Source organism: Cebus imitator, unplaced genomic scaffold (genome assembly GCF_001604975.1).
Source record: "Cebus imitator isolate Cc_AM_T3 unplaced genomic scaffold, Cebus_imitator-1.0 Scaffold159, whole genome shotgun sequence".
Lineage (NCBI taxonomy): Eukaryota > Metazoa > Chordata > Mammalia > Primates > Cebidae > Cebus > Cebus imitator.
This window is the reverse complement of record NW_016107474.1, coordinates 2458677-2479695: the sequence shown is the minus strand read 5'-3', so window position 1 is coordinate 2479695 and position 21019 is coordinate 2458677. Positions and strand designations below refer to the sequence as shown.

Sequence of the window (21019 nt, the reverse complement as noted above, 5' to 3'; positions counted from 1 at the left end):
AAAAAAAAAAAAAAAAAAAAAAAATGAAAGGGCACTGCCTGGTCACAGTTGAGGCGTGACTGAGGACAGGCGAAAACCTGTGAAGCTGGGGCGGAATGGGGTCACGGAGGCAGCCAGGGCCAGATGGCGAGGGGCCCTGAAGGCCACAGTGAGGACTCTTGGTTTTACTCCAAATGCAAAGAGGGCCCTTGAGGGAAGGAGGTCAGGCAGTGACAGGGTCTGATTTCTGTCGTGAAAATCCTGCAACACACAACACACAGACAAACCCTGCAGACACGGCGTTAAACAGACGGGGCCAGACTGCAGTGATTCAACACGCATGGCTTCATTTAGGTCAAGTCCAAACCAGGCTAAACCAGCCTGCACCCTTAGAAGTCCGGAAACGGCTCCTGAGAGGGGCCTGAGGGCCTTCTGGGGGCCAGCCAAGCTCTGCAGTGGCCAGGTGATGTCACTTTGTGAAAATTGTCTGAGGGGACAGGGACAGCTGTGCCCTCCTCCCTGGTATGTTAAGCATCAACAAAAAATTAACAACAACAAAATGGATGTTGCCCTGACCTGTTTGAAGACTGGATTAAGAGGGCGGGAGCGGTCCAGGGAGAACACAGCGCTGTGCAAAAGGGGCTTTCCCTCAGGAGTCTCAGCCATGAAACAGGCCCGGGGCCCCGGCTCAGCAGCCTTCAAAGTGAACTGCGATGTGTCAGAGCCCAGATAAAGTCCGGCCAGCGGCGGGGCCTCCCACGTGGACCAGCGCGACTCTTCCCAGACAGGGCCCAGTTCATCCCGTGTCTGAGAGGGCACTTTGTCCTGTGATGCCAAGGCCAGGTTGAAAATACCTCCTAGTCCCAGAACAGCCCCAGCCTCGCAGGCTCCGGGGAATAAACAGTGTCTTCAGCGTCCGGGCTGCCCTCCCAGGGAGAACAGGCTGGCTGTGTGGGGACCAGGCCTGGAGTGGAAGGAGGTGCGGCAGGGACGGTGGGTACACAGCACAGAGGTGCCATCAATGCCCTTGAGGAAACAACCCACCCTTCAGGGGCTATAAATAAACGTGTGTGGCTCGCTGTCCCCAGGCATACAGGGGCATGAAATGCGCTCTGAAAAAGGGTCTGGGATCCTCAGGACACTGGCTCAGGCCACAGAGCCTCGGGGAGTCACAGCCTCAGCCCAGAGTGCCCGCGGGCTGAGTGTTCTTCCGGAAGAAAGCCTTCTAAATAGGCCAACAACCTGTGCTCAAGGGCCCCTCATTCTGGAGGGAGGTGGTCTTTCGGCTCCCGGGTCCCACCAGGCCCTGTAACCAGAGCCGTCCACACAGCTCCACACTGACCCCAGTGACCGGCCCTCCACGCCCTGCCTTTGTGCCAGGACCCGGGGACGCCTGCCTTAGCTTTCTAGGGCAGTAGCTCCCACACATGACGCTGTGTCAGAAAGGGCTGGATGCTTCGTTACAACAGGCTGCCAGCCCCGCCCCACAGCTTCTGACCCAGGAGGTCCCCCGGGGAACCCGAAAACCTGCATTTCTAGGAGTACGAAGGCTCCGCTGCTGCTGCCGGGCCAGGAACCCCACTTTTTATTTATTTATTTCTTTTGAGACAAGGCCTCGCTCTGCTGTCCAGGCCGGAGTGCAGCGATGTGAATACTGCTCACTGCAGCCTCAGCCTCCTCAAGTTTCTTGCCTACCACAAAGCTGGAATTACAGGTGTGCACCACCACACCTGGCTAATTTTTTTCTTTTATTTAATTAGTTTATTTTTATTTATTTATTTGAGATTGAGTGTCGCTCTGTCGCTCAGGCTGGAGTGCAGTGGCATGATCTCAGCTCACTGTAACCGCTGCCTCCCGGGCTCAAGCGGTTCTCCTGCCTCAGCCTCTCAAGTAGCTGGGTTTACAGGCGTGCAGCACCACGCCCAGCTAATTTTTGTATTTTCAGTAGAAACAAGGTTTTGCCATGTTGGCCAGGCTGGTCTTGAACTCCTGACCTCAAGAGATCTGTCCGCCTTGGCCTCCAAAGTGCTGGGATTATAGGAGTCCCACCACGCCCGGCATTTCTTCCTTTCGTTTAGAAACATTAACATTGAGAGGGCAAGACAGACTGAGAGGACAAAAGGTAATTATTAAATCTGTTGTAGAGACAACTGGTAGTGACCCTGACCCCCAATTTTTTTGAATAGGGCCCAGGCAACGCTCCCACCTGGGCCTCCCAAAAGATTAAGGTTACAGGTGTGAGCCACGGTGCCCGGCCACGGGCCCCCACTCTGGGACGCACTTCTCTAAATTATAACAGCTTCTCAGTTCTCCTTCCCCACCTTGACCCAGCAGCTCCCAAACCCCATCCTTTGAATCCTCCCTTCCCAACTTTGTCTACCTTCCTACTGTCTACCAGTACGAGTACGTATTTTGTATTTTTATTTAACTTGGCTTGTGTTTTGGGCGCCAAGAAATTTAAAAAGGTAACTTTCTATCACTTCCACTGGCAGAGAACCTGATCACTGGTGCTGCGGACAGAAGGCAAGAGCGAAATTAAACACGATGAATATGGAAAACGGTTACTTCCTCCCAGCTAGGCACTGACACCGGCCAAAGGCTTTGTTGTAGAGGGTACTTGCCCTTCGTTGTAAAAAGAGATCGGGGGTGGGAGAGGTGTTAGGGACACCCCCACCCCCTGCGACTTTCACGTTGCCGTAAGCAGCAGAAGGACTGAAGGAACAGAGAATGGAAAGAACAGCTCTCAGACTGGGGGGATTTGCTGCTGAATCTGCGCACGTGCTCAGTCACCTTGGGGACCTCCAGGTATGGGCTCTGCACACTTTGGGGGACACAGTTTATTCTAGAGTGAGCTCTTCTTAAGTGCAATGCCACCGTGCTACCCTCTGTTCATCTTGATGGTGCCCATGAAGTGGTACAGCTCATCACAACACCTGCAGGCCAGAACTTTGCCGCCCTGAGCCCGACGCGTAGACTTCAGGCACAACAAACTTCCTGTCATTCTCCAAGAGTCCCGGGCCTGTCTCACCTTCAGGGTTTGGCACACACATGGCGCCTCTGCCTGGTGCACCCTCGCCAGCTCCCCACCCACCTACTCTCATCTTCAAAATCCTGCCTCTTTCCTCTGGGAGTGACCAGGCTGCTCTCAAGTCAGACTCAGAAGATGCCAGCTCCATGCCAGCTCCCCAATCCTATAGGTCTTGGGTTGAGTTTTCTCCCCATTCAAAAAAATTGAGGGGCAGGGTCACTACCAGATCACTTGATTACAAGCAAAATAGGAGCATGACTTTTTTTTCCTGGGATGTTGCCATTCTTCTCTCAAAATAAAATATGTTCCAGGAGTTGGGATTGAAAATTTGGGATTTCATAATTTATAATTTTTTAAAAATGATGGTCCGGAGATTGCACAATCCTCATCAGGACTTCTTTTCCCCTCTGACTCTGTGGTTTTCGTCTAAGCTGACGCAGCACTCGAGACAAGCAAAGATAAATCTCTCTCGGGCTGGACCATGATGTCCTCACAGCCTTGAAAGAGGGACATCTGTGCAAGAGTACCCATCATTGCACAGCCTGGGTAGAAGGCAGGGCCCCCCCAGGGTGATGTCTCAGGATTCCCTGCCTGCTGCTGCTGGGACCAGGGTGGCATGTCAACGCTGCCCACAAATGCCAAATGCCAGGCTTCCTTGCACCCACGGAGAAGGCCAGTCACACATTCTGGAGTGATGCAGCCTGAGCTGATGCTTCAAGAAGGAAGTCAAAAAAGAGGCCACAGTCAATAAGTCAAACATAAAGTTACCATGTGACCCAGCAATTCCCTCCTAGGTAAACACCAAAGAGATATGAAAACATACACCCACGGGATACCTTGTACACAAATGTTCACGCAGAAACCTTCGTAAAAGCCAAAGGTAGAAACAGCCCAGATTTCCTTCAGTGGAAGAACAGAGAAACAAAATGTGGTCTATTAATACAACAGAATATTACTTAGCCATAAAAAGGGATGAAGTCTAACACACATCACAACATGGATGAACCTTGAAACCATGCTGCTGAGTGAGAGAAGCCAGACACAAAAGGCCACACACTGTATGAGCCCATTTATATGAAAGGTCCAGAATAAGCAAGTTCATAGAGACAGAAAGGAGATTAGTGGCTACCAGAGGGGCTGAAGGGAGGACAATGGGGAGTGATGCCCAGTGAGAACGGGGTTTCCTTATGGGATGATGAAATGTTCTAGAAGGAGCGGTGGTAGTTGCACAATACTGCAAATGTCCTAAATGCCACTGAATTGTACACTTCAAAATGGGTTAAATGGTAAATTTTATGTTTATGTGTATTTTTACCACAATATATTTTTTTCAGGAAAAAGAAAAAAAGAACATGGTCCATCCTATCAGCCACCACCCAGATCTCCCTGTCCCTTGCCTGTCCCAGAACTCAGCGTGCTCTATTTAAGATTTTACAAGGTGCTCTGGGTCCCAGTCCCATGAAGGTCTGAGTATCTGTTCTACTCAATGAACTGAAGACAAACTGAAGTAAATTATGCCCAGACTGAATTTTCCTTTCTTGACAAGCCATCGGCCCCTTTGAGGGATCCTGGGTTTGCACATCTGGGACTCATCAAAAACCAGTGCGTTTGCAACAAAAAGGAAGAAAGAAAGAAAGAAAAAGCCTCCTGAGTCAGGCACAGGCAGACATGCAGGCACCTCCCACACACAGCAAATGACGCCGGTGACAGAGGAAAGAAAAGTTCCAGTTCCCACAGGCCAAAGAGGTCAGTGCTCTGCCTCCAAAAACTTTCAAATGCAGCCTACGAAGGGCCAGATACTTAACTTGGGGTCTTTTGAGGGATGAAGCGCAGGGGCTTTAAGGGACCTAAAGGTCTTCTTCCCTCACTCAGGCCTTCCCAGTCAAGCCAACTCCCCTCTCTAGGCTGGAGGGAGGACTCTGGGAGCCAGCACTGATCTGGGCTCCAGGACAGGGTTCTCAGGGCATTGGTACCTGTACGTGCCAGCAGTGTTAAGCCCAAGCCCAGGGTCAGTTGATCCCCTTCCAGCCTCACCCCAGTCGGGACCAGACACCCAGATCCCTGCCAACATTAAAACCCCACCCCCCCACATGGCACAAGAAGCCTCGACTAGTAGCCAGCTCTGCCGTGACAGTCATGTGGCCGGTCATTAGATGGGCACCTTCCCCCAGAATCTGGCACAGGGCCCAGCCAGGACGGCAGCTCTACCCACCCTGGCTGTGTCATGTCGGGCATGCACCTTAGTAATTCTGAGCCTCTACTTACTCCTTGTAAAAAGCACCCAGCTCATAGAACAGGCAGTGAGCTCTTCCGTGGCGCCCCTGGGCATGTCTGGTCTGTAGCAAGCATCATATAAATGTCAGCTGCTTGCATTGTCTCGAAGGGCATTACTCAGATTCCTACTCTTACGCCTTAAGAGACTCTGCAAAAATCAAAATCACCTTCTTGGTTTCTCCTCCCTGGGTACGTTGTCCAGCAGTTTTACCTGGACCTCCTCTAAGATGAAACATGACCTGTGTGAAGGTCAGGTTCACATGGGGAGGTGGCAGTGGGCAGAGAAGTGTCTTAAAGAAAGCAGGGTCAGAAGTAGAGATGGGACCCCCGGGGGGGCAGCAGCATTCCATACCAGCAGGGGAATCTTAGGCAGCACTTCACCTTGCTGAGCCTCAGTTTCCTCAGCTGTGAAGTGGGCATCAAGAGGCCTACTGCCCAGGGGTGTTGCAGCGATGACAGTACAAGTAAAGTGAGTGGCACAGACTGCGTACCTGCTGCATGGGCAACACAGCCCCACACCCGCTCCTTCTCCTGAGTGGAAACAGCCAGAACAGGGGCAGAAGCAGAAAATCAGGTGCATACAACCCCAGGATCTCTGGGACCGGACAGCCGACAGTCACAGCTCATGGCCTCAGTCCACTGGAGAGGGCCACGCCCCAGTCCTGTTCTGCAGGCTCTCTTCACCGTCACACTCCACACCCTGGATGGGGAGAGCAGACTCACCCCATCTACCAGGGCAAGGGGTCCAAAAGCCCAAAGGGGAAACTCACAACCCCACTCTTGACTACAAGGCAAGCCAGGCATTGCACGGGTTCCCAGATGCTTCTCTCAGCCAGAGCAGCAACTCACATTTTGGCTGAGAGACACCCAATTCAAGTTGGACTGCGACAAGCAGGCATCAGCAAAGTCCGCCCTGGCTTGTCCACCAGCCCAGCCTTAGCAAGGGAGGCTCTGGGTCTGCACCACGTGAAGCACCAGGCCTGGCTCTGTCCACGTGGGATGGCTGATCTCCCCCACACTCCAGAGCGAGCCCCCTGCTTCCAGGGTAACTCTCCCCACGCAGGAGTTATGCAGGTGTGCACTCTGGCTAAAGAGATCCAGAAACGTGTTCTCCCAAACTGCAGAACCCTGACATGGCCCCACGTCTCTACACATCCATTTGAAGCTCTAGAGACAGGCAGAGCTGGGTTCCAGCCTGACCCTCAGCATCTTCATCTGAAATATGGGAAGAAGGCTACCTTGCAGATGAAATCAGAGGGGCGTGACCCTCTAAACTGCAGCGCTGGGTGCACATGCCATTGGATCACCCTGGCCCTCCAGCCATGAGTAGGACACATTCTAATGTCTGCCATATCCTTGTCATCAGCTTTCCAGTTACTGACACCCCCTACGAACACAGGAATGCAACAAATGCTAATGAATCGCACAAGGAAGGCAAGAGAGTAAACAGCCTCCAAGGAGAAGGGATCTGCGCCCATATCATTGTTGCATCCCGGCTCCCTGGCGTCCTGGCTGTAAGGTCCTGGGCAAATGAGTTGTTCTCCCTGAGCCTCAGTTTCTCCATCTGCAAAAGGGCATGCCGCAAATCTAGGTTCTGCAGTGCAAGCAGAGCACTCAGCGTGGTGCCCACACACAGTCAGCCCTGCGAGGTGGCATCTGCTCTAGTTACTCCAGCTTCTGGGGAGGGTAATAGTTTGCAAAAGGGAGAGGGGCCCGGAAGTCACACTTACTCCTCAGGGCTCCAATTACCAGCTCGCTGGCGTCTCCCGCGTCGAGCAGCGGTAGCGGCGGCGACAGCGCGGGCAGGGCAGGCACAGCGGGTACAGCGGGCAGACAGCTCAACGAGGGCAGCTGGATACGCCCAGGGATGCGAGTGGGTGCCGGGGCTCAGCGTACCGCCTTTTGTAGGCTGCCAGGAGTCCCCGAGGCCACGCCCCCAGGTTGGCGGCAGCGCTGATAGGACAGAGCAGCCCCGGCCCCGCCCCCCTGCCCCGCCCCACAGGCTGCACGGGCTGAAAGGAGGCGGGGGCCGAGGCGCGGGCGCCGGGTGGGCGAGCAGGGCGGGGCCGCTCGCCTCCAGGGCCGGCTAGGGACAGGGACACGCTCAGCTTCAATGGCCACACAAGTGTAGTTTTCACTGAGCGCTTACTTTGTGCCTGGCGCGGTGCCAAGCACTTTCCACCAGGGGCTTGCAAATTTACCAAATCCCAGCTCTCTACAGCTCAACTGGAAAATGGGACTTGAGAGACGACCTCCCAGGATTTTAGCAAATGAAATCCGCAAGGGCCGGGCGCTGTGAACTGTGGCGCCGTGCAGAGTACACAGTTGCTGAGTTGACTCCCGCCCTCTACACGTGCTTCGAAAGCTGGCGCACACTCTTCCCAATTTGCAGAGGAAGAAAGGAAGACTTACCACAGGATGGGGGCGCTAGCACAGGGGTCCAGGCTCTGCGCTTTAGTTTCCTTACCCCCAGGAATCCAGGGAGGTGGAAATCATCCGATTTCACAGATCCGGTTGCTGAGGCTTAGAGAAGAGCATGCCCCAAGTCCCGTAGCTAGGAGCAGTGCAGCCCGGGAACCAATTTGGCCCGAAGGCATTTAGCATTCTTAACCTATGCAGGTATATGCGTAAATCATCTTTGAGCCAGACGAAATCACCTGTGTAAATCCACGTTCCTTAAGAATGGAGGGACTCCCCCAGCCTCCTCCCTCAGTCACAGAATGTGGACCTGTATGCAGGCATGGTGGGTGCTGGGGCCCAAGGGCACTGCTCATCTCTGCACCAAGACATCAGAATTAGCTCCTTCAGCATTCAGTCGTTCCCCAAATACCCATCGAGTCACTCTGTGTGAGCCCTGTGCTATGCAGCAGGGACAAACAAAGACACCTCTGCCATCTCAGAATCTGCAGCCCCTAGGAGTCAGGCACGTGGTAGAAACAAGGATGGAGAATGGGTGGGACAAGGACGTTGGAAGGCTGCCTGTGTGATGTGGACTCCGACTGGGAGGCTTTGTCCAAGATTTTGGTGCGGCTCAAAGGCAGATACAGAACAGTATAGATTGGCCTGGGGTGGTGGTTCATGCCTGTAATCCCAGCACGTTGGGAGGCTGAGGTACCTACCTCACCTGAGGTTGGGAGTTTGAGACCATCCTGGCCAACATGGTGAAACCCTGTCTCTACTAAAAATACAGAAATTAGTGGGGCATGGTGGTGCATGCCTGTAGTCCCAGCTACTTGGGAGGCTGAGGCAGGAGAATCACTTGAACCTGGGGGGCACAGGCTGCAGTGAACCAAGATCCCACCACTGCACTCCAGCCTGGGAGACAAGAACAAAACTCCATCTTAAAAATATAATAATAGCGATTCCTCAAGGATCTAGAAATAGAAATTCCATTTGACCCAGCAATCCCATTACTGGGCATATACCCAAAGAACTATAAGTCGTTCTACTATAAAGACACATGCACACGTATGTTCATTGCAGCCCTGTGTACAATAGCAAAGAACTGGAACCAACCCAAATGCCCATCAATGGTAGACTGGACAAAGAAAATGTGGTACATATACACCATGGAATACTATGCAGCCATAAAAAACGATGAGTTCATGTCCTTTGTAGGGACATGGATGAACCTGGAAACCATCATTCTCAGCAAACTGACACAAGAACAGAAAGCCAAACCCATATGTTCTCACTCATAGGTGGGTGTTGAACAACGAGAACACGTGGACTCAGGGAGAGGAGCATCACACACTGGGGGCAGTTGGGGGGGGCTAGGGGAGGGACAGCAGGGGGTGGGAAAGAAGGGGAGGGTGGGGAGAGATAACATGGGGAGAAATGCCAGATACAGTATGCATCTAAAGTAAAATAAATTATATATATATATATATATATATATATATATATATATATATATAATGCAGATGTTCTCTGTTACCTTTGTCTCTTTTTTCTTTCTCTTCTTAGTCTTTGAAGCATCATTCTTCAGATCCACTCACTGGCGTGCAGTCATCCAACACATATTAAGCACCTACTATGTGCTGAGCTGTTTCAAGCACTGGAGGGTTATCGGCGGTGAAGAGTGTTCTGAAACAGCAGCCCTTGGATTGACAAAGGACAAAGCCAAGGGGAGAGGAGATCTGTGTTGACAGATGCCTTTGGGGCCTGACACGATGGCTCTGGCCTGTAATCCCAGCACTTTGGCAGGTGGATCACTTGAGCTCAGAACCAGCCTGGGAAACATGGCGAAATCCTGTCTCTACAAAAATTAGACAGCATGGTAGCACGTGCCTGTGGTTACAGCTACTCGGGAGGCTGAGATGGGAGGACTGCTTGAGCCTGGGAGGCAGAGGCTGCAGTGAGCTGAAATCAAATCACTGCACTCCAGCCTTGCTGACGGAGCAAGACCCTGTCCCAAAACAAAACAAAACAAACACAAAACAACAGGAAAACCAATGCCTCTGAGTACCCGGCCCAAAGCATTATACAGCCAAATCCTGCCACCCCCAGCAACCCTCCAGGCTGGTAGCATTATTAGCCCCATTTTTCCAATAAGGGAACTGAGCACAGAGAGTGTAAGTCACCTCCCTGAGGCCACACAGCTTCTGAATGGAGGATTTGGGATTTGAATTCACATTCTCACCCACTCGGCTGCCGTTGCCCATGACCAGGAAACCTTGGGTGCAGGGGAATGGAATAAACTGGGTCCCCACTTCATCCTCACTCCAGCAAAGGGGAAGCTACACAGAATCAGCCTTTTCATAGGCCCAGCATACGGATAGGTGGCCAGTAGTCAATAGCGAAATGTTTGCCACTTTGCTCATCCAACCCTCATCTCCTAACAGATCCTTTGTCTAGCCACCTGCAGGCTCCTCAGCAGCCCAGCATGGCCCTGCAGAGACCCAGCCCAGCCCCGACGCTCCAAGGACACCCGTGGCAAAGCTGCAACCAGAGACCACTGCTATGCAGGCTGCAATTGCTGTCTGGCTGCATCATCCCTGGGGCAGATTGAGTCCTTAGTTTGCTGGTTTGTGCCATCATCCGGTATCAGGCTCAATTCAAACCCCAGCTCCTCCACTTCCACGTTGTTGGCCTTGAGCAAGTCACTTCATAGCTCTGTGTTGCATGCCCCATCTGTGAAGTGAGTGTGGTAATGATGGCATCTCTCTCTCTGTGGGCATAAATGGTTAATAGATGGGAAATAATACACGGCCTGACACACAGGAAGTGTTGGTTAATACCATTATCATTAGAGCCAGCAAAGCAAAAAGAGAGAGAGGAGTTGGGTGGTGATCAACTTTTCCATCATGTTGCAATCTCAGAGCCTAATTACCAAAAAAAAAAAAAAATGTGTTTCATGGGCAAGGGGGATCCCTGGGAAGTCCAAATGGGAGACCACCAAGTTGTACCTAGGAAAGGAGCAAGATGGCCAGTCTTTGTGACCTGTGACCTGGGGTGGGACTGGTCACTGATACCCTTGGAAATCCCAGCAAAGGATCCTATTTTGCTACCTAGGCAGCGAGTTAAATTTTGGACGGTTTGAGGCAAAGGAAAAAAATCATCCTTCTGGTCACAATGAAGCCCAACCTGGAAAAATGAACAGACAGGCCTGGTGGGGCCACCCCAGAGGGCCCAGCCCTCTGCCCACCCTCTCTCAGGACCCAGATGGGCCGACGGAAGGGCCGCAGAACGATGGGTGGGGCCGGTGGTCATAAATGTTATTTACGTGATGTCAAGATCAGGGTCTTTCTTTCCTCTTAGTGTGGTTGCTGCAGGGCTTCTGTCCTCACACCAATTTCTTATTCACCATTTATTTTATTCTATGAACTGGACATAAAGAGCAAAGGCCGGGGAGTCCCAGCTTCTCATTTGTTCCTGCCACACCCATTCAGCAGCTGCAGAATGTCACCAGCCCACGGTCTGGCATCAAAAACCACTAAATGCCTGGGCAACATAGTGAAACCCCATCTCTATAAAAAGTACAAAAATGATCCAGGCATGGTGGTGCATGCCTGTAGTCCCAGCCACTAGGGAGGCTGAGGTGGGAGGATTGCTTGAGCTCAGGAGGTCAAGGCTGCAGTGAGCCATGACTGCACCACTGCACTCTGCACTCCAGCCGGGGAGACAAACCCAGACCCTGTCTTAAGGGAAAATCAAAACAAAACCAAAAAACCCACTAACAATTTGAGGCGAGGGGACATAGGGGTGCCATTTTGTGATGGGTGATGTGTGATACGGTACATCTTTCCAAGTCTTTTCCAGAAGACTTGGAAAAGTTGTGCTACCTCTGTATTAACAGGTGCTAATCACGATCCTCAAAGGTGCTCCATGGGACCTACTCCTCTCTCCTTGTTGGAGAGGAAGGGGCAAAGGTGACATCTTGTACATCTTACACCGGCAGGTCATTCTTTGGAGGCAGTGGGGACTCTATTAGTGGGGAGCTCTGGGGCAAGGTCTTGATCAATTGGAGTTGCAAGTAACAGAAATCCACTCAAGTCAGCTGAAGCAGAGAAGGGAACTGCTTGGGAGGATACCGGGTTATTTTGGAACCAAAGGCAAGTAAGACTCTCGAACAAGTAAAGAGAACCCTGGAAAGGTATCAGGCCCTCTGGCAGAATTTTCTATTTCTTCCCTCTGCGGACACAGCTCCCTTCTCCCTCTCTAGCCAGGCCTCACCAATGCCGTGTGGACATGGCCATCCCATCAGTGGGGCGTTGGATCTCCTCTGTCCCAGGGCCCAGCTCAGGCTGTGCCTCACCATCTCCCACTTTAGCTTCCTAATTGTCTGCTGGGAGAGGTTTCTACCGGCAGTTCAACCGAGTGAGACCGACAGATGTTATCAGGCTGCACAAACGTGATGGGACAGTGCTGTGAGCTGGTGGGCTTGATGACAGCAAAGATTCTGTGCAGGGTCTGTAGACACATCCAGAAAAAAAGCCCAAAATTGAGTGGGACAACAGCTTTGGGTAAACAATCTACCTCTAGGACTGCAGCTGACTGTCCCCCTTCCATCCATGTCCCCACAGATCCCAGCCATCTCTGTGAAGGCCAACCTGACTTCCCAAGCCACACCTGTGCCTTTGCTGGAGGGCTGCTCCTGGTCTGTCTGAACCCACACAGCCCATGAGCATGGTGGCCCATGAGTGCTAGGATTTAAATCCCCTGGGACCACGGCTAACAACAGCAAATGGGGCTGGGGATATAAATACCCCAGATTTCTCGTCGTTGGCTGGGATGATTCAGAGCTGTTTCTCAGAGTTTCCCAGAGAGGTTTTCCAGCTGGCCATGTGGGAGCAGGCTTTCCAACCCGCAGTGTCAGCTCTCTTCCTTCCCCAGATCACTTACCCATCCCTTCCCTATGTTTTCTGCACCTCTCAGATAGACTGCCTGCCCTTAAATCCTCAGCTCAGGGTCTGCTTCTGGAAACCCAAACTAAGTCAAGGACCCTAAAGTTTGCAAAGAGTGTCTCAGGAGTCACTGCTGTTCTCACAGGCGATCGTGCATTCGTCCATGTAGCCAGTGAATGTGTGTTGAGCATCTCCTTTGTTCTCGGTGGGAGAGAAATAGGAGGGAACCAAGGAAGAATGCAGTAACAGAGGAGAGGACATCTTACAAGGAGAGCTTGGGAAGCCAAAGGCAGAGCGGTGTTATTACAACTATTATTATTATTAATTATTTGAGACAGGGTCTCCCTGTCACCCAGGCAGAGTACAGTGGCATGATCATGGGCTCACTGCAGCCCCGACCTCATGGCCTCCCAAAGTGTTGGAATTACAGGCGTGAGCCACCACACCTGGCTGGTGTTATTTAACGATATACAAACTATGACTTACGTAGGAAAAGTGAACACCTAATTCCAGAATACGATGGGCACCCATAGTTTAGGGCAAATTAAAGGAAAATTTTCATCCAACAGCAGACAACAAATTTATCCAACGCAGGTTACCCCATCAGAAGTAATACAGGCAGAAAATGTAAACAGATTTTTTAAAATAAATTAATGACAAGGGCAGCGAAATGCAAGCTCATTTTTTCTTCTTTTTGATGACCTTCATGGAGGACTTTCTTTGGACCAGGGGTTATGAGGGAAAAGGGATGAGTAAGGCAGATGTGAGACAGAGATTTCGATGGAGGGACCCTGGGTGACCAGCAGACGCTGTCCTCTGGACTAAATGCAATAACAGAAGGATCCACGGGAGGGACCAGCTTCAGGCATGCCTCATCCCAGGGCCTCAAACACGACAGCCATGGTCTCCCTGCCCTCTCCTCATCTCCCCTCTCCTCCCTGGTTCTACCTAGCCATGGCCACGTTCCCTCCTACTACTCTGGGAGGCAGGGACGGTGGTCCCTGGCAGCTCCAGCTCTGTGACCAGCAGGGCCGGCATCACCCAACTTCGCTGCAAATCGAGAAACAAAAATCCCAGGGAAAGGCACTGATTGGCTGGCTCGGGTCACATGCCCTCTCTGGCAGATGACGTCATGCCCCATCCTGGTTCTCACGCCCTGACTTCCCACCACCAGTGCGTGCGTTCCTCAGCCTGAGTGCTTTTTCTGTGCATGGGAACCCATAGCGGGCTGGAATCAATGTGGGTCATGCCACTCAGCAGCAGCCTCAACCAGTGATTTCACAGGCACGGGGGCACACACCCCCTGGCTCCCTCACCTCTCGGGGGGGACCCTGGGGTGTGCTCCACAGTGGCTCCCCGAGTCCCCTGTGGGATTGCGCTCCAGGGACCCGCACTGGCGGCTGACTCCATAGTCCACACTCGATTGGCTGCCTTTCCTGTCTCACATCCCCACTCTTCCCCGGGATTTCCTGGGATCACTTCTCAAATAAACTACTTGCACCCACATTCTGTCTCAGAATCTGTTCGGGAGGGAACCCAACTTGAGACATCCAGCCATTGGAACAAGCCCTTGGCCATGGCCAGGGGAAGGGACCCTGTGACTGGCTGACCTGGGTGACTGCTTCCTGCCAGGGTCACATAATCTGAGTGAGGGAGGAGCTGCTCCCCTAAGGAAGGAGGGCTGGGCAGAGAGATGGGCAAGACAGATGGATCTAGAAGGATGCACAAGAGACAGGCTCGGGGCCCTACCGGCAAGGACAGTGTGTGCGGACTGGAGGCAGGAAGGCACCCGTGTGAGAATCTCAGGATGGAGGTGAGGCTGGAGAGGTGGATGCCTGCAAAGCATTTTACACTTGAACCTTCACTAGAGTGAAGCCTGCAAATGAATTTAGACTTGAACCCCTGGGGAACAGAGAATGAGGAGCCCTAGAAAGGCAAGACTTCCATTTTGGACAGATCCTGGCGGGCCTGTGGGGAGGGTGATCTGGAGGGAGAGCTCCTGGCGTCAAAGAGCATGACAGCCTGTCCCCCAGAACAGCATGCTTCCTCTGTGGGCAGCTGGTGAGCCTGGGCCTGCCCAGAGAATGGCCTCACCCAGGGAGGCTTCATTTGGTGCACAGCTCAGGGAGTGGCAGAGACACTGGCCTGCTGAGGCTGTCTCGGGGATGCCGGGACAGACTACGGCCACCGCATGCTGCTCACTGCCTGGGTAACACATGGGAGGGAACTGGGAATGCCAAGTTCATCACCATGGAAGCTTTACAGGAATCCCGCATCCCATCCTCACGTCAATGCTGTGAGGTAGGGTCTGCAGGATCCCCATTTAGCCGAAGAGAAAACTGGGGTTCCAACGCATCCAGCAAGTGCCAAGGACGGCACAGCAAGAGACACTGAGGGAGTGAACCCAGCGGGCGCCAAAACCCGACCTTTTCACAATTCTGTCATGTGGTCATTCATTACTTGTAGGTCAAGTGCAGTCCTCTCTCTCCCAGCACCCCCTGAATCTGTTCAGGTCCTGAGTTCCCACTGTGAGTTTTCTGCTAGGGAGGGACACCTGCTCAGGCAATGAGGGGGTCAGAAGGGAGGTGTCCTCTTGAATTCTTTGGTTAGAAATTGCTGTGATATTCGTGGAGGCTTTAGCCACAAGGCTTAGGATGGAAATGCTTTCATGGTTTTAATAGTATAAAAAATTATCGGCTGGGCATGGTGGCTCATGTTTGTAATCCCAGCACTTTGGGAGGCCGAGGTGGGTGGATCATGAGGTCAGAAGATCGAGACCATCCTGGACAACATGGTTAAACCCTGTTTCTACTAAAAATACAAAAATTAGCTGGGCATGATGGCAGATGCCTGTAATCCCAGCTACTGGGGAAACTGAGGCAGCAGAATTGCTTGAACCCAGGAGACAGAGGTTGCGGTGAGCCGAGATCGCGCCACTGCACTCCAGCCTGGTGACAGAGGGAGACTCCATCTCAAAGAAAAAAAATTATCCCAGAATGCTCATGAATCCTTCCTTCTGAAGCCAAGGAAAAATCTATAAAAAGCGATGAGGTTGCCAAGTCATCAACACCCAGGGTGGCAGTTGGTGGCTGTGCTGTGACTCTAAGGCCAGCTTCCCAGGCCTCCATCTCACTGTCAGGTCCCTTCTACCACAAAAGTCCCCAGCAGTGGCACAGACGGCTCAAGTTGTCTCCCAGTGTCTTCTCTGCTTTCTTCCTTAATAACAAGAAAATTCCTGACTTCTAAATGTGTGCGTTGTACTCAACTAAAGATGATACTCCCCGGCCTGCCTCACAGCTTCTCCTGCCCATAGAAATAAGTTTTAGCCAAAGAGAAGCGAGTGAGACCGTCATGTATGACTTCTAGGACATCTCTTTAAAGGAAGGAGGAGGTGTGTCCTTCATGTTCTCCTTCCTCCTTCCTGCTTGGAATAAGGGTGTGATGTCTGGAACAAAGCAGCCACACTGGGCCATGAGGTGCCTTGGGAACAAAAGGCATAAATGGTGGATCTTGAATCCCTGACACTACAGGTCTCTACACCAGTCCCACTGCCTATGTCACATTTCTTTTATATAAAGGAGAGATACATTTCTCTCCCCATTTAGATGGGGGAGAAGAGGAATGCTGTTTGCTACCCACAGTGGATAAACCTGATACACCTTTAGTTTAAAAGTGAAAATAGGCCAGGCACAGTAGCTCACACCTAGAATCTCAGCACTTTGGGAGGCTGAGGCAGGAGGATCACTTGAGGCCAGGAGTTCAAGAACAGCCTGGACAACACAGTGAGACCCCATTTCTTCACAAAATAAATTAGCTGGGTGTGGTGACATGCGCCTGTTGCCAGGTAAATGACGGCATTCCTTTCTTAGGACTTCCCACCTACTTGGAAGGCTGAGGTGGGAGGACCGCTTGAGTCTGGGAGGTCGAGACTGCAGTGAGCCATGATGCCCTGCACTCCCGCCAGGGCAACTAAGCAGAAAATAAAAGTGAAAATAGATCTGAAGTTAGAACAAGGGCGTTTTTTTGTTAATGCGTCTTGGTTTTCTTTCCTTTGAATCCTCCATCTGGCACCTCTTCATCCTTGGGGGGGAAACCACAGAACGGAAGGATGATTGCATCTCTACGAGAAGCGGGGCCGGGGGAGCCCCATCGCGCAATGTCGTAAGAGACTCCTTGCTGAGGCCGCTTTGTAACCACCACCCCGGACAGCCCAAGATCAAATCTGAAGTGCACCTGGATTCCCGCCATCCCACAAGTTCCTGCCTTTCTTCTTTCTTCATCATCCAAGCTTAGGAGTCAGAGAACCCGGCTGATGACCTGGGAGTGGGAATTCCACAGAAAAACAGCCCCCTTTGGCAAATGCTGCGGCTGTGACCACTTTCTCCCCTGGCAGACAGCCAGGAGGCTTCTCCAGAGCAGACAGGGCCCTGGGCTTCACATGCAGGGTGTGGTTTCTGGAAGATTCTAAACCTGTCAGGCCAAGAAGAAGCCAGGCCTCTGGATGCTGCTGGTCCTGCAGATGGTGTCCCCAGCTTCAGGGTGCGTGCTGGTGCCTCTGTGTGAGCCTAGATCCCACCGCATCAGCCTGGAAAAAAATGGAAACTTCTGCCACGCCCCTGGTGAGGACCCAGCAGCACCCACGCGGGGTCCCAGGGCCCCTGTTGGGCGTGAACCCCAGCTCCAACGCTTCCTGGCTTCAGACCCTGGACGCGTGCCTTGGCTTCTCTGCACCTCAGTGTTGCATCTTTAAAATGGAATGATAATAAGACCCCCTTCCCAACATGGGTGTGCTAGGCGGGTTCACTATTGGAAGTTCTTGTCATTAGTAATCTCCCCTCCATCTTTGCTCTCTGCGTTGTCCACACTCCAGTCTCTGTAAACACTGTGACTACTATCGCCCTGTTATCAATCACCCCCACCCCAGAAAAAAATTAAATAAGTAGAGTTTTTGGTCAAAGCTTGAAAAGCAAGTACGTGACAAGCATTCCTTTCTTAGGCATAGCGAATTATCCCCACGTGGGTGAATTAAACCAGCAGAAATGTATTCACTCCTAGTTCCGGAAGCCAGAAGTGAAGCCAAGATACCAGCAGGGCTGTGCCCCCTCTGAAGGCTCTGGGGGAAGCCCCCTGCCTCTGCCGGCTTGCAGTAGTGACTGCAGACCCCCGGAGATTCCTGGAGTTCCCTGGAGATCCCTGGAAATACCTGCAGACCCCTGGAGATCCTTGGAGTTCCCTGGAGACCCCTGGAGATCCTTGGAGTTTTCTGGAGTTCCCTGGCTCCTCCTCCAGTCTCCGCCTCTGTGGTCAATGCATTTCTCTCCTCCATGTCTGTCCGTGTCTTCTCTTCTTACAGACATCAATCATTAGACCCTAATCCAATGTGACCTCACCTTAACTAAATATATCTGCAAAGACCCTCTTTCCAAAACCACCTTCTGAGGATCCCAGGGGACATGAATGTTGGGTGGCCACCATCCAACCCAGTACAACGAGTTCAAATAAAATAGGTAAACGCTTGGGCACATAGTGAATCTGATTAAGGTTTAAATAAAGATCGATGTTAACAACAATAGAATTTTTATTGCCAGGATAAACAAAAACAGGGCATGGCACCCACCCTCTCAAAAAAAAAAACATAAACAAAAAACAAAAACCAACAGCAACAACAAAAAACCTGTAATCCTAGCACTTGCGAGGCTGACGCGGGCGGATCACTTGAGATCAGAAGTTTGAGACCCACCTGGCCAACATGGTGAAACCCTGTCTTTACTAAAAATACAAAAAATTAGCTAGGTGTGGTGGCGCATGATTTTTATCCTAGGTACTCGAGAATCTGGGAGGTAGAGGTTGCAGTGACCCAAGATTGCACCATTGCACTCCAGCCTGGGCAACAAAAGACGAACTTCATCTCAATTAATGAAAAAAAAGTCTCAGGCCAGGGGTGGTGGCTCAGCCTATAACCTCAGCACTTTGGGAGGCCAAGGCAAGAGGATGACTTGAGGCCATGCGTTCAAGATCAGCCTGGGCAACATAGCAAGACGTCTTCTCTACAAAAAACAAAAAATTAGCTGGGTGTGGTAGTGCATGCCTGTAGTCCCAGATATTTGGGAGGCTGAGGTAGGAGAATCACTTGAGCCCAGGAGGCAGAGGTTGCAATGAGCTGAAATCACGACACACACTCCACTCCAGCCTGGGCAATAGAGCAAGATCCTGTCTCAAAAAAAAAAAGTCTCTGGCACGCCTGGCGGCAGAGGCCACCCTGGCATGTGACAGTCTTGATTCATGCATCCGCATATTTATGTCCTCTCATCCACAAGGGCTTGAGCGTCTGCCCTGTGACAGGCCCTGTTCTGCAGAGAACGCCCTTCTGATGCCCTTCCAGGCGCCCTCTCCACTCTCCAGAGCTTCCTTGGCAGGGGCTTAGCCTGTTTCTCTGCCCTGCTAAGGGTTCGTGGAGGGCGGAATAATGGCGCCCCATCTAGGCCTGTTCCTGATTCCTGGAGCCTGTGAATGTGCGCTCACATGGTGCGTTCAGCTCCTGGGGCTGCTGGAACTAAGTACCAGAAACGGGGGGCTTCAAACAATGCAAACGCATTCTCCCACAGTCCTGGAGGGCAGGAGCCCAAGATCAAGGTGTTGATGGGGCATGCTCCCTATAGGCCCTAGGGAGGGTCCGTCTGTGCCTGTCTCAGCTTCTGGTGGCCGGCAATGCCTGATGTCCCCGGCTGTGACCATTCCAATCTCCGACTCCCTCTTCACATGGCCCACCTTCCCCGTGCATCTGTCCCTCCTTTCCTCTTATGAAGACATCAGTCACTAAATTAGGGCCCATCCCAGTGGAGTGTGATGTCTTCTCAACGTGATTACATCAGCAGAGACCCTAGTTCCAAATAAGGTCCCATTCCAAGGTCCCAGGTGGACATGAATTCTGGGGAAGTGCTATTCGACCCAGCGCTCCCTGAAACAGGGCGTCAGCAGAAGTGATTCTGTTAAGGGTGGTGATATGGGAAGAGCGGCCTGATTTCTCCCTCGGGCCCCATGGAATCACAAGTGTCCCTTGGAAGAGGGAGGGAAGCCGGAGGGTCAGGGTCAGAGGAGAAGGTGCCGAGATGGTGGAAGCAGAGGTCGGAGTGATGCCCTCTGAGGACGGATGAAGGGGCCACGAGCGCCTCTAGATGCTGAAAGGTCAAGGAGAAGATTCTCCCCTGGAGGCTCCAGCAGGAGCCAGCCCTGTCCACACCTTGACTTTAGCCCAGTGAGGCTGACCTGAGACTTCTGACCTCCAGAACCGTAAAGAGGACACTTAGGCTGTTTTCAGTCACTAAGCTTGTGGTCACTTGTCACCACAGCCATGGGAAACCATACGGATCCAATGAAAAGCTGTGTCTGTGACAGGGTGTCGGCACTCCAAGGGGAACGGCCATGAATGAGCCCGAGGGCACATTCTGTCCCTGCAGAGCAGCCGGGGCCTGGCAGCCAGCTGCTCCCAGACCACACATGCTCCGCACAGCCCTGAGTCATCTGGCCTGAAGGTGCTTCCTTAGAGCCTCTTTACCGGAAATGGCCTGTGTTCGACCCGCTTATTTTTCTAGCAAATTGATGAATAGTTCCCAGATGCAGAATTGGACAGTGGCCAGTTTCAGGCTGTGTGGGGTTCGGGAGGACCCATGCAAGCGCCTCCGAGGGGTTCTCTAGCCTGATGGTATCACTGCATTCCCACTGTCCCCGCCACCAGGGGAGCCCAAAGCACCTGCAGAAGCTCTGGCCAGACCCGGGCGGTGGACAGAAGCCCAGTCGTCCTTAGCATCCCATGAACCGGCTCTTCTTGGATTTTTCATCTCAGCGAGTCCCACTTGGGTATCTGAAAATGCAGCGTCTTCATTTTCCCTAACAGTATGGTTGAGGGGTGGGGTACTACTTAACCTTAACCTTGACAACAAGATATCTCTTGGTCTTTTTTGGGGAGGGGACAGAGTCTTGATCTGTTGCCTAGGCTGGAGTGCAGTGGTGCAATCTTGGCTTACTGCAACCTCTGCCTTTGGGACTCGAGCGATTCCCGTGCCTCAGCCTCCCCAGTACCTGGGATTACGGGCACGCACCACCATGCCCGGCTAATTTTTGTATTTTTAGTAGAGACAGGGCTTCACCATGTTGGCCAGACTGGTTTCAAACTCCTGACGTCAAGCCATCCACCCGCCTCATACTCCCAAAGTACTGGGATTACAGGAATGCACCACCATGCCGGGCTCACCTTTTTATTTTTAGTGGAGACAGTGTTTCACCATGTTGGCCAGGCTAGTTTCAAACTCCTGATCACAAGTGATCCACCCACCTCTGCCTCCTGAAGTGCTGGTATTGCACGTGTGAGCCGCAGCCCCCAGCCTCCGTCTGT

General features: G+C 52.2%; 1 protein-coding gene across 1 annotated transcript in view; it reads right to left on the bottom strand.

Annotated features, from left to right (window-relative positions):
- The window catches only part of CRISPLD2 (cysteine rich secretory protein LCCL domain containing 2), an 84378-nt gene extending 77210 nt beyond the window's left edge, over positions 1-7168 (bottom strand). The window contains exon 1 of the mRNA XM_017543636.2: positions 7012-7168. The gene's annotated coding sequence lies outside the window, so the exon portion shown is untranslated. The remainder of the gene's footprint in view (positions 1-7011) is intronic.
- Positions 7169-21019: the final 13851 nt, after the last annotated feature.